This window comes from Dermacentor variabilis, chromosome 5 (assembly GCF_050947875.1).
Source record: "Dermacentor variabilis isolate Ectoservices chromosome 5, ASM5094787v1, whole genome shotgun sequence".
Taxonomy (NCBI): domain Eukaryota; kingdom Metazoa; phylum Arthropoda; class Arachnida; order Ixodida; family Ixodidae; genus Dermacentor; species Dermacentor variabilis.
The window spans coordinates 128184746-128196865 of record NC_134572.1 but is presented as its reverse complement, the minus strand read 5'-3'; the positions used below and the strand labels follow the sequence as shown (position 1 = coordinate 128196865).

The window sequence follows — 12120 nt, the reverse complement described above, 5'->3', positions numbered from 1 at the left end:
CACGTTTACCACCTCATTCTGCGAACTCTTCTCTGCTGAAGGTCAGTTTTAGCGCCATTCTTAAGCTTCCGTTGCATGCCGCCGTGATTTTCGACCAGCCACCACAAGCTAAGTAAGGGAAAGCCGACCAAACGCAGACGCTGGCACCACCCTCTTCATCCGGTTATCGATTTTCAGAGCACTGGCTCTGCCCCAGTGAATCCCTCTCCACTTAAGCGTTCTCCTCGCCTCTTGTCAGCCAATTAGATACGACAAGCGGCTCAGTGTAGGCAATGTTATTCGTTTTTCAAGCAAACAAAAGTGACCTCCTATCCTCCTATGAACGAGGAGAGCGTTTGACTGGTCTGTTCAGACAACCCTGCGGGTGACCGCCTGGGGCTTGCTTCGGTGGTGACACAAATTTGACGTCAGGAGATTGGAATAGAAACACATTGGAATAGTTTTACGTTATAGGGCCCCATGTTCCGTTTATTTCTGTAGTGTAAGCGTTAGTTGCACTGTTTGAAGATATTGTAGCATATGTGTTGTGGTGAAGACTCGATTGAGAGTATGTAGGAAAAAGTTAGTTGCACTCTGGACTGCTGTAAAGGAGGTTCATTACAGTCAACGTATAAACTCTGAACATGTGATGTTCTGTAAGCACCACTTGCCACTCGTAGCCGAAAGTTATGAACTGGATCAATTCGAGGGATGTAAGACTGTCTAGCTGAACCATTTATGATGCTACCACAGTCTAATATGCTACGTATCAAAGTGCGGTAAATGTGCAGCAGGGATTTCCGATCAGAGCCCCAGTGCTTCCAGGACAGGACTTTGAGGATGTTAAGTGCATTGTTCGCTTTAATGACTCTTCATGTGCTTGATAAAGTTCAACTATTTATCAAACGGAGCAACCAGAAATTTGTGTCCTTGTTTTACCGGTAGTGTGGCTTCGTGCTGCTTGAGGATAGGATCTGGTTGTAGGCCTCCTTTTTGTGAGAAGACAACACTAATAATTTTTTTCAGTTGAGAAGTGAAAAGTGTTTTCAGATGCCCACTGCATGAGTTTGTTCAATGTAATTTGAATTTGTCGTTCGCAGTTTGCAAAGTTCGACGCACCAAACGCAATTTGTAAATCATCCACATATAATGAGTTCATTACAGAGAATGTAATTACATTATTGACTTTGCAATAATACTTTGCAAGACAGCTTGTAAGTGCTATAGGTCTGTAGCTGGTTGCCGTTGTAAGATGCTTTCCAGCTTTCAAGAAAGGGAATATGATGGCTCCTTCCACTCATTTGGCAGTTTTCCCTTTTCCCAGATAAGGTTTAAAAAACTGAGCAAAGTATCAACTGCTTTAAGGGATATGTGAGCGAGCATTGTGTAATGTACTCTGTACTGATCGGGTGCTGTTTTTGCCAGTAGAGAGTACTATGTTGATTTCCGGGAGCGTTAAGGGGGCATTATACGATCTCTCGGAACTTCCTATTGTCGGAAACTTTGGTTTTTCTGCTGATTGCTTATATTTTTTAAATGTAGCAGAATAGTTTACTGAGCTTGATATGTTATGGAACTGCTGTCCTAATATGCTTGCTTATTCTAAGTTCGTTTGCGTATCTGGGGGCGACAGTATAGGGATGATGTAAGGAGCGTAGTCGGCTCTAAACTTACGGAACTGATTCCACATTCTTTTGGATGTTGTCGAGCTATTTACGGGCGATGCATAGGTTTTCAAAGACTGTCTTTCTGCTTGCCTGCGCGTGTACCTGGCTTTCGCTCTTGCGTTTTTAAAAGAGAGGACGTTGTCTCGTGTTGGATATCGCCGGAAGATACACCACGCTTTGTTTTGTAGATTTTTGGTTTCTGTACATTCATTCGTCCACCAGGGTATTTCTTTTTTCGTAAGGAGCCGGAGAATTGTGGGATGGTTTGTTCTGATGTAGCAAGTATAGAGACAGTAATCTTTTCATTCATTTTGTCTATCGTTAACTCAGCTAGGATGTTCGTTAACAGACTGTCCTTTTCACTGACGAGAGGCCAGTCTGTTAGATGGAGTTTCGAACGGGGTAATCTTAATGGATTGTAGGGAAAGGAGATATTTTTCTAATTACAGAAGGCATATAGTCACTACCATAGGGATTGCCAATACCACGCCATTGAAAATCGCCAAAGAGAGATGAAGAGCACAGCACCAGGTCTACACAGCTCATAGCTCCTGCGCTTGTGGAACAATAGGTTACAGTACCAGTGTTTAAAAGGCATGTGTCATAATTAGAATAATATCTTCAAGTATTTGACCCCTGGTGTCGGTTGTTTTACTACCCCATAACGTGTTACGTGCGTTAAAATTACCCGCTAATAAAAAAGGTTCAGGTAGGTCGATTAAAATTAACTCTAGATCTCTTACAGTAAAATGTGAATGTGGTGGAATGTATATTTAACAGATGGTGATGATTTTTTCAGCTAAAACGGTGATAGCAACGGCTTCTATGTGACTGGTAATGTGAACTTCTCTAGCTGCGATGCCGCCCTGCAGAACAATGGCTACATCACCCGAAAGCCTGTTCACCTGAGTACGGTCGCGCCGTACAACAGCGAAGCCTTTTAAAATATTTTGTGTGCTTCGCCTAGGTTTCTTTCCTGCAAACATAAGGCCACAGAAGAGAAGTTATTTACATGCCTTTGATGTCACTTAAGTTGTGTAAGAGCCCTCTACAATTCCAGTAGATAATAAAGGCCATCTTAAAACCGAAAGGTAAAATATGGTATTACGAAAGTATAAGAGGTAAGAAGCTGTTAGGTAACGTAGATTTACAGAAGGTTAACACAAAGCAGCGATAACCTTTAGGTTATCGCTTTGTTATATAACGCGGTTATTGGGGCTTTGTCCCTCTTTCGCCGCTCGAGCGAACGCTTATCCTTCGGGGTCGATGACACCAGGGTTTTTGCGTCGACCTCCATCGCTCTCTCTGAGGTGCTGCAGGAGCGGGACATGGGCGCCGAAACACGTGTTTCGGGGCCTTGAAGTTCGGTGATGCATGCCTACTTCGCTACGGGAATTGAATTCTTTTAATGAAAAAACGGAACCTCACGGGCTCCGTTCTCGCAATGGAGTCCTCCAGCGCTTTGTAATAAAAGTGCGTAACTTTCAAAGCATTTATCGACAGTCCATCGTAGTTGATTACTAAAGCGGACATTACAGCGCCTTGCTTTTCTATGGATAACGCGCCTGCGAGTGCAGTCGAGTTAGTTCACTCAGCGTCTCGACTTTCATTGCAATTTTGTGCGAATCGTTTCTTTTTTAGATAATCCCGGGTCGTCAACTGCAATCTTCTGTTTTGTGGAACAGGCAGCTAAACAAGGTGTGTGCGATTTAATTGCTCAGTAAAAAATCACTATTATAACTTTCTTTTTAAGTTTGCTCTATCTGATAGCTGTCGACCCCGCAACTATACTATTGTGGCACACTTTCTTGAATGCGCGATAAATTACCCTATATGTGCTCTTTTAATGTAACCATTCCAAAAATGCGCGCCAAATATAGAGCGCAGCTTCTTGACGTACGTTTTTTTTTTTTAGAAAACATGTTTGCTGGCTACGAAAATCGGAAATGGTGATACCGAACCACTGACGCACATGCCCGTACGTAGGGCCAATGGTCGCATGTCATACAACTACCGTGTCATGCCGAAAGCAGGACGCACGCTGCATAAACCACACTTTCCCTTTTCACTCTCCGCTCTTCCTTATTCTACAAGGGATGATGAGATTAGTCGGTTGTTGTCGCTGCTGTCAAAACACTTCGCGCCCTTCGTACTTTTCACATTTTCTCCCCCAACATTCCTTAGCCTCAAACATTGGGCAAAGTGATCCCAATGGCGGCTTCGACTACTGCACCAACCTGCGTATCAGTATTACCACGTGACAACTATCAGCTATTTTCTGCGACACAGAGATACCATGCAAACGAATCCTACGTGAAGAAATGTGGTGCTCTCTTTCACTTTGTCACATTGAAGGATGTTGTAGTTCATGATTTGGCACATGCCGCAGGAGTTGAGACATCGTACTGTGATTCAGGGGTCCGCAGCTATCTGACAGGGCAAGAAAAACCAGGAGATAAATTTTTTGCCAGATGTCCTGTATATTTTTTCCCCTGAATTAAGAAGTTCGAAGAACCATGCAATCACTGGACTTATGTCATGCGACTGGTTCTTCCAACTTGTGTCGAAATAGCGACATTCGTGGGGAAATTGCGAATAAAATTGGAAAGCAGGGAAGTATGTGCTGTCGTTAATTTTCTATGATCGTGCTCCCTCTTGAAGTAGAATGATTTCATTTAGTTACATCTTTTTTTCTATCAACAAGCAGTATATTGCACAGAACTTTGAGCAAGTTGCATGCCTTGCTACTCGCTTTCATTTCGTTTCGTCGCATTATTTTATATTTCATTGTTTTCCTTTAAAGGGTTCAGTTGAAGTTCGGTGTATTCATTTTATTACAGCTGGTTCTTTGTCAGCATCCTGCTCTGTGTACCAATTTGTATTTCCTTTGATTTTTCCCTTCGATCTTCAACCAGGTGAGTGTAGGCTGATCATATAAATGAAGCTTTTATTGCTTGACCCATTTTCTAACAAATTTCCAACAAATGTGTGCTTAGGCGCACTTAGCCTTCTGTAAGGAGGAGCGATCTCTTTACCACAATTTAACTGGGCTTATTATCACCATCATTACACAAAGTAACGAGCCACATATTACACCTTTTTGTACCCATTTCTCTTGCGAATAGAATCACGTGACAAGCAGGCAACACTACCTTACGTCTAACAGCTTAGCTACTTAACCTGAGTTGGTTAACCGAGACACTTCCCATTATTGCAGGTGGTTACATGGGACATATGCGCACAGTGGTCCAGCCGGTTGAAATTCGGCGGACAACGATATTCCCGTCAGAGACGGCTGGTAGTGTTGCGCCATCTCGGTTCAGCGGTAGAGAACATGCACCGCTTGCTATGCATAGCCTACGAGATTGCGCACGCGTCGCAGGTTTGCGAGCGTTTTTAATCTTCGAGTCCGTACGCTCGTACTCCTGTCCTCCCGCGATGGCGCTCTGCAGCTTCACATTTCAGAGCGCGGGAGTGCGAATAGAGGCTCGTTTCTAAATCGCCAGAGAATTAGACTAAACTTAAGGCCAGCGCTGCCGCAACCCCGCAGCTGCTATCGAGAAAATTTTGCCATTTTTCTTTTTCAAATTTTAACGATCCAGTACCAACATTTCTAAAGCCCATTGTGTTGCTCCCCGTTATGGAAGTACGGCAACCATAACTGCCACGCTCTTTTCTTCTCTCACAGAACATCTTTTTGATTTCGCCACAATATTTGGTGTTGAGAAAGCAGAACTGTGATCCAGAACTGTGATGCATTACGGTGGTCGAATAGAATATGTCACTAATTTTAAGGCACTGCTGCACAAAAAAAACATAGAGAGTCGCTACAGCTTGTGCGCTTTGCCTGGCCTCGCAGTGACGCCGGCGTTACCTCCATTGTGTTTGCTAAAATGCCTTGGAACATGGGTTCCCAAGCTGGGTTCCGCAAACGGCATTTTATGCCTCAACGAGCGGCCAAGACGAATCCCAGCCCATTAACCTACTGGATGATTTTTACTTTAGCGCTTGAATTTAAGAAATAAACATACCACATCTTCACGTCATATGTTCAATTTATTCATCGTTCTTTTCGTTGTCGCAACAATCATCGAGACGCCGTGGATAAGCACATCGGTTGGAAAAAGAACTAGTGGAGGGCGGGCCCGCGTCCATCTGGGAATGAAGGCAGATAGGGTTCCCCAAGAACAAATAGCTTGGGAACCCTCCCCTTCCTCCCCACCCCCCCTGCTGTGGAGTATGCAAACCGCTGGCATGTGCGATTTATAGTTTTCAAGCCATGCCTGATAAACGGTGCATAAGGCACTTATACCATAGAGTAGCATAGTAAACGACAAGAGCAGACACACAAGCGGTTTCGCGGCCGAGCTATGGAGCTTCCCCGATTCCGCTAGGTGGCAGAGCATATCAAGAAAAATGCGGCTGCAGCTGCGGCTAGCAGCTTGACCGGCGGCACTACCCAACACGTACGAAGCCTAGACAGGTCTCGTCCCCGGCCTCACGGTTCTGTAAAATGTGCTCCAGGATCGTTGCTGGGTTCTGCTAGAGTCTGACACCACTGCTTCGTCGCCGTTCCATGGTAAGGCTACAAGAAGTTCTTTTGCACATGTTTTGTACGTTGTTAAAGGCTCACCCCCGTATCACAAACGCGCCTCGACTTGACCCTCCACTCGAACTGCTCCTTGAGTGCGGGTTTTCGTTTCACAAATCGCCCTCCACACGAAACGCGCCTTGAGTGAAGGAAAGCTCGGACGTTTTACTCGAAAATGCCAAGGTAGCCTCGCAACTACCTTGAGTCGCTCCTTGAGTGAAGTTAGTGCGTAAACATGGCGGCCTTGTTATCTGTCGCTCGCCTCGTCAGCTTTTTCGGATGGATGCCAGTTGCCTCTGTAGCTTTCCTTTAGTTAACGCTGCTACGCATTTTCAAAGGCTTCGTTTTCGGGACCGCTGCAGTCCTTTGGAGCGCTTCGTCAACGGGATTATTCCACTGCGGCGCCGAGACAGATCGGCTGTCCTGTCAAGAAGACTGTGAGCTAGTGCAGTGACTGTCGCATTACTCCTGGCATGAGCCAGTTGCTGAGCTGCATACAGGTAGGTATTCTTCGCGCCAGTGCTCCATAACTACTATTGCCACCAGAGCATTTGCGTGTTTCTCGTGGCTGATCGTACAAGGCTGCATCAGTTCAAGCACGGCGCGATACATAACTGCGGCGGACTTCAATCCTATGAAAAGAATACAACGACGAAGACTCCTGTGATTAGTGCGTGTATTGCCTGTGTGCGTGCATTGCTTGTGCAAGCGCCGGTAGTCGCCCGCGTTCGCGCCGTTTGCACTAGGGTAGCTCGTCACTGACTACTCCAATCAAAGGACGGCGAAGCACACCGCAGCAAGGCGATCATCTCTATAACCGAGCAGGTGCGGTCACTGTATATTCTTTTTTTTCCAATTTTCTTGAATTCCATGCAGCTAGTTGCGCTAGGGAAAACAAAATAATGTACTGTAATTTTGCGTAGACAATGCGCAGTTGGTGGAATTTAACGTCGTAACCAATAATTACGTGAGCCTTGCTTCAAAATAGTCAGTTTAATTAGCTTATCATGCCTATGAACATCCGAGCCCAACGAGGAAGTGGCCAGTTATGAAACGGCACCCAGATTTATACCTGCATGTATACACAAGTGAATGAAATGTTTTATTTGAATAAAAAACACAAAAACAATACAACAGAGTATGCTTTTTGCATATCACGTTGTTTCTATCGCTATAAAAAAAGCTGTAGCAGTGCAGTGACAGCTCCTAGTAAAGACATTGCTAGCAAGTGGTAGCACATATATCTCGCATATCTTTGTTGCAAACATTCCAGCCCTCTAGAAGGTTCATTATATAAGTGTTACATTATGTCGGTCTGGCTGCGCAAGCGCCAAACCAGCTGAAAAATGTTTCTTTGCAAATATAAATAAAATGAGTATGAGCTTATTATAGTAAAAAAAATCGCGCTCTTGAACACAAAAGTCTTAAACGAATTTAATTAGTACGAGAGGTAAAATAAAGAAAACAAACACAGTACCTAAGCTCCTTTTCATGCGCCTAAACACCATTGTATATTTAACACCAACCTCTTGTGCAGGAACCAGCCTGCCAACACAAGCATGCAGAGCAACTGCCTTTCTCAGTGTGCTGTGTGTGATGCGCTTGCATTGGTCTGCAATTGAAGAGCTCCAGTTAATGTGTCCATCTGCACTACAATACTTGTCGCAATATTCTGGCTAAGATGCCTGTCCTACCGCATCTGACATCCTATCAGCTCATTTCATATCAGCTATTTGCCTTCATAGGCACGTTGTAGCTGAAATGATTGTATCTTTTATCCAGGTTGTTTTGTTCAGCCATATTTATTAAAATAGTATGTACCCCTCAATAATTACTGCTCAATCCAAGTGCCATTATTTTTTCTAAAACAACTCAACATTATGCTCGTCTTTTTCTACTTTAATAGCATGCAAATGCAGCGCAAACTCTGAAGTTGCAAACAGAAGCAGTAGTATTGCTTACAAATATATTCTAGAATAAAACTCCGCCTGTATTCTAGACAGTAGCCTGTCGGGTGTAGGCACCCGACGGCGTGTAATGGTAAACGCATGCAGAATATAGGCTGTTTCTGCCCTGGTTCTAGCTTCAGCTTAAGATGAATTATGAGGGTCTGAATTTCTTCCGTCGGATAAGGATGACAGCTGGCTTCCATAAAGCTTGCAGAACTTCACCAATTGACCGAGGAACAAAACGCGGAGTAGCAGCGTGTCTTGTAGGATACCTAATTAGGCCAAATGATGATGCATACTGTCACAATGACGATCCTGAAAAATACAGTATAGAGTACATCACTACCGTTACTTCAGACAAGCTGCGATTAACTATAAAATTATGAAATATTTCTTAATGTGAACTAGCTCATGCTAAAGTAGCTTCAGCATACTAAAATGCTGGCTACAAATGCTACGAAACTGCTACATCACAAATTGTGGGCAGCAAAAAGCTCACATGGCAATCGCAACCCATCATGGGCCACTGATGACTTCGCACATCATAACCATGAATTTATGGTCTCCAAAACAATCTTATATGACAGTTGAACAGAAACAAAATGTGCATTTGATTTCATTATGGTATGGCTGTTTCATGTTTGTGGTTCGAAATAACACAGTGTCCATTTGGCTATTTTCTTAATTAGGGAGACGTAACATCAATATTTTTACAATGTTGGTGAAAAATAGCCCAGACTAATTGCCGGGTAGGTTAGTCAAGTACTTCTTGAGCACCTAGGCTCTTTCAGGGAAGTTGGCTGGTGCAACTCCAAAAGGGATCGACGCTTTCAGGTCTGCCACAAGCCTTGCTGTGCAGCACAGATATTGATTTTTTTCATCAACTGGTCCTTCCAAAGTCCACATCCTTCACCAGAATGCCAAAAATTTTTACGTACACTGGGCGTTCGCGCGCTAAGTAAAATCAGTGTATACCTAAGCAACGTAAATGAAAAGACACAGCACAACTAAAAAATGTGGCCACATCGTGAACTTAAAGCACAGTTCATAGAACGTGCATCAGAGGCTACCACATAACACATTGAAAAAAGTAAGGCGATAAAACACTAATGCTGGTGGAGAACTACTGAGAAGTGAATTTTCAGAAGTTTAAAACATTGCGTAGCGCATATGTGAAGGGAGGAAGCACTGGAAATGTAGGCACCAGTGCTGGTTCATTGACCACGTGTGCTACAATTTGAACAAACCGACTAACTACCACGGCTCCTATAACAAAGTACAGTACTCAAAGACGCTTTTCTTCAACCTGCCGTTGCTACGCACACAACCATATGCATTCTGCCACATGTATACTATAACGGCTTCTCCTCAATCCTCAAAGATTTCGTACGCGATACTAGAATGATCGTTGGACATAGGCGCCGACAGGTACATTCTGCATTCTTGTTTAAAAAAGCGGAACCAATAGCAGACTGTCGTGCCGAATCTCCCACAAGCTCCGATTAGCAAACAAGAACATGTTTTGCGCAAGTTTATGCTGCCTCATATATGCTTCAGGTGTTAATGCCCGTAACATGAGCAACAGCCATGGTTGAGCACATTGGAAAGGTTTTATCGACAGCGCCGCAGCAACATCGCGAAAACCGCATCAACATACTGTGCGTCTATGCAAAAATGGTTCACTCACCCCTATTTTCTGTCCTCTTGTTGCTTTCAGCAAAATTTCAGCCCCAATCGGTCTTGAATCTTGAAGGTAAACAAAACTGCCTATCGGCCGTTCCATCCGTGGCCTCCTTCGAAGTCAACTCGGTCATCATACACACACGGAGGAAATCACCCATACTAACCGCGATCAACAACCGCAGCGTGAACTACCAATGAAGCACGAGGAAACAAAGAGCAGCGGACAAATGCCGGCATAAATTTTCTTGGTTTTCAGCCATGCGCCATACTCTCAGCTGTTGGGGTGCGATTGTTGCCAGATCTCAAACACAGCTCCGCTTGATCTATCAGTCGAATGATCGCAGTGGCAGCGTTGCCGAGCTAAAGTTGTGCATTGCTCCATGTAAAGCGAAGACCTCATAGAAACGTGGGGGGCCGAGCTCGTCTACGAGGACCTGGAACAACAATGACGCCTCAACGCCACGACCAAGGAGGCACCGAAGGCCAGGGGGTTCCTGGAATGAGGAGACCTCCCACCGAGAGTAGAACCGGGGCTTACCCCGGGATACTGTTTCGTAAATGTGTAAAACCAAGGGGAATATAACCATGAACGTTCACTAACTAGCCCCCTTCATTGCTTTACTCAAATATAAAAGTTTATTCCTCCTCCTTGCTCCATGTAGTCGTTTGATTAGGAAGACGAATTAACGGGAACACATATGTCACTGTTAGCCGCATGAACGAGTCACGGTGGCCTTGAAGCCTTAAAAAGCTGCTGCCCATTTGCAGCGCTGAATTTCATTTCGCATTCATTTTCTTTTATCATGCGCAGCAATGAGTGGTGATGCTAGCGATAACAGCGACGCGGCAGCGTCCGAGCTGCGACGCACGTTAGAAACAATGCCGAAGTTAGAAAAGAAAATTGTTCGTTAAGAAATGCTGCTTATGAACACATGCCGTTCGGTGCAGATATCTTTATGTTACGCACAGCAGCTTCTGAAAAAGTATGGTGCTCGACTTTTGCCAAAGAAATGTAGCTATTTCTGAAGCGGTACGCGTGCAATATTTGCAGTATGGCAGTAATGCGCGCTCTCTCAGCCTCTGTAGCAGGCTATGTTCGCTCGAGCGTTGTTAGCTATTTTGCATTGGGCTGAAGATACGTGTTTTCAAGTTTTAATTGTGCACGGAGTCCTTACCGTAGAAAGTTTCTTGTTTTTATTAGCATTTATAACACTGTTTCATTGACCTTAGATCAGAAAAAATATGCATTACACGAAGTAACGCAGCATTTCCTTTGTAAAGCTTTGAAGGCTGTGTATTGCTTACACGAAGAAACGTAGCGTCTACATTCAATGGCTTTGAAGCCTCCAGTATTGCTTACCTTCTGCCTGTCATTCTATACGTATTGCAGGAATCTCCACCATTTCCTCCAAATATGCTCTACATCCAAAGGACATCATCCATATTCAAGCGCAAGTTTCCAAGTATCAGAAGAATTGAAGACGATTGCAAGGCTTCGAAGACAGCAAGTGATGACCCTCAACACAGTCAAAGGGTTTAACTGATTGAGATGCCAATATCTTGCAGCTATTTAATGACGGACGCACGAACTTACACATTCGAGATGAGGAGGCTGGTGCGTGCCCAATTGTTTTTGTAGCCATTTTATTTTGGCGTGCAACCAGTCACATAATTTTGCTACCTTAATTCACCCTCCTTCGCGAAAGTACAAGAAAAAGCGTAGTATATTTTCCTTCTAAAGCTATCCCATTTTGAGCAAATTAATTGCTGGCGTGTTTGTGTAGCTGTTTTTTTTTTGTTCTTTGGATAGTTGCAACTCGTTTTGTATGTGTTTTCCTTGTGTGAAATTATTGCCATCACGCCATTAATTTCCGACTATTCTCCATTACTTGCATTTTGCAGTTTCTTCCCGTTTTCATGTCTGCCACTTTTCTCACAATCTTGCTGCAATAAATTGTCTGCTATTTTCGTGTCCTTGGCTGTGCAGCAAGCTGATTTATATTGAAGGAACATGGCACATTTATTTATGATAGTCCTTTTGGTGTGAGTTACTAGAAGTACAATATCACAAAGGATAAAGTTCTACTTCCTCAACAGTTGGCATGATTGTTGTACTAAGTTACAGCTCGAACCAGCAAATATGAATTTGAATGAAACTAACATCAAGTGAAACATCAAGTAACATCAAGCGCTTGTCGTCGCGACATGTAAACAGCGGCAGAAGCACCTGCATTAAATCACTCGATTTATG

The 12120-nt window shown here is 43.9% G+C and overlaps 1 long non-coding RNA gene across 1 annotated transcript in view; it reads left to right on the top strand.

Moving 5' to 3' along the window:
* LOC142581967 (uncharacterized) overlaps nt 1-11843 on the top strand; it is a 30562-nt gene extending 18719 nt beyond the window's left edge. The window contains exon 2 of the long non-coding RNA XR_012828333.1: nt 11260-11843. This is a non-coding gene — a long non-coding RNA (uncharacterized LOC142581967). The remainder of the gene's footprint in view (nt 1-11259) is intronic.
* Nucleotides 11844-12120: the final 277 nt, after the last annotated feature.